The 1,862-nt window shown below is 43.6% G+C and overlaps 1 non-coding gene across 1 annotated transcript; it reads right to left on the minus strand.

Annotated features, from left to right (window-relative positions):
• Positions 1 to 379: 379 nt before the first annotated feature.
• LOC130470967 (small nucleolar RNA R71) lies at positions 380 to 486 on the minus strand. The gene has a single exon (XR_008931677.1). It is a non-coding gene; the product is annotated as a small nucleolar RNA R71 (small nucleolar RNA).
• Positions 487 to 1,862: the final 1,376 nt, after the last annotated feature.

Here is a 1,862-nt window from a genome sequence, read left to right on the forward strand (position 1 = left end):
ACCGCCACCTACCCCACGGCTTACAGACTATTCTAAGCCAAGTCTGTCCGTGCTACCAAAGGCGATCATGCCTTCTATTGCAGCTGAGACCTTCAAGATTGAACCTGCATTGATTAACATGATCGAGAGACGCCAGTACGGTGGGGAACCAGGTGAAGATCCGAATCTTCACATTCAGTCCTTTATCCAATATTGCTCCACCATCAAGCAAAAGGGATTGACTCCGGAGCAGACTATGGAGATACTTTTCCCGTTCTCTTTGAGTGGGAAAGCTAAACTGTGGATTAATGGGTTGAATCGGGCGGCTTTGAAAATCAATAATTGGGAATCCTTTGCTCTTGCTTTTTATGTTAAATATTTTCCACCTGAGAACACGGCTCGTCTGAGGGGTCAGATATTAGGTATCTCACAACAAGCGGATGAGAGTTTGTTCGAGGTCTGGAAGAGATTCAAGGATTTGCAAAGAGAATGCCCGCACCATGGTTTGGAAGATTGGTTCTTGATTCAGCAGTTTTATAATGGTCTGGGCAATGAGTCTAGATGTTTGTTGGATTCAGCTGCAAGTGGGAGGTTCATGCAACTTGAGGTGCCTAGAGCTATGGAGGTGATTGAGGAGATAGCCATTCACAATGCCCAGTATGGAAATCCTAGAGGTCTATCTAACAGGGGTGGTAAGCATGATTTAAATTCTATTGAACAATTAACTGCCCAATTGACTGCTTTACATTATAAGTTTGATAATATGCAAGCGGCCAATGCTCAATCTGCCCAACCTGTTAGTGTAGCTGCTATGAGTGCCCAACCTACTACTATTTGTGAAAGTTGTGGAATGTCTGGTCATTATGCACAGGAATGTAGGAGCTCTATTGAACAATGTAATGCATTTCAATCCTACAAACAAAACAACCCATTCTCCAACTCTTACAATGAGGGCTACAAAAATAACCCTCTGCTTTCCTACAGGAGCAACAATATCCAAAACCCTCACCAAGTTCAACACCTACCACCACAACCATAACAACCCCCACACCAACAATCTTACCAACCCCGAAACAACTACAACCAATAGTCTAGTGGGCCACCTGGGTTCTCTAGACAACACACATCACCCCCACAACCACAACCTCAAACCACACAGCCTGACCCTATGCTAGTAGAGATGAGAAACATGATGCTACAAATGCAAAAATCTCTAAGTGAAAAGGATGCAAAAATCGATGCTCTTACTGCTCATAACAAGATCATTGATACACAGTTGGCACAGATGGCTACTACTATTGCAGGGAGGCCACCAGGCCAACTTCCTTCACAGCCCGAAAATAGGGAGACTGCTAATGCAATTACATTGAGGAGTGGTAGGGATTATGATGGTCCTTCTATGCCGGTTGAGGTTGATTCCGGGGTGTCTGCTAGTGATCTGGTCAGTGAGGAAATCCCGAAGATAGTTATGGGTGAAAAGGAAGCTGAAAAGGTAGTCAATGAGAATGAGGCTACAACTGAGGTTAAGAAGGGGGCGGATATTCAAGTACCACCTATTGCACTCCCCTTCCCAAACCGACAACTCAAGAATAAGCTAGACAAGCAGTTTGGCAGATTCTTGGAAGTGGTCAAAAATTTGCAGGTAACGGTTCCTTTTACTGATTTAATTTTACAGGTTCCTGCTTATGCTAAATTCATGAAAGATATTTTGACCAGGAAACGTGCTTTTTGTGAGGTAGAGACTGTAGCTTTTACTGAGGAATGTAGTGCTTATTTGCAAAACAAGTCTCCACCTAAACTTAAGGACCCCGGGAGTTTTTCCATCCCATGTAACATTGGCACCGTATTTATTGATAAAGCTTTATGTGATCTAGGTGCTAGTG

The sequence above is a fragment of the Spinacia oleracea genome, chromosome 3 (genome assembly GCF_020520425.1).
Source record: "Spinacia oleracea cultivar Varoflay chromosome 3, BTI_SOV_V1, whole genome shotgun sequence".
Lineage (NCBI taxonomy): Eukaryota > Viridiplantae > Streptophyta > Magnoliopsida > Caryophyllales > Amaranthaceae > Spinacia > Spinacia oleracea.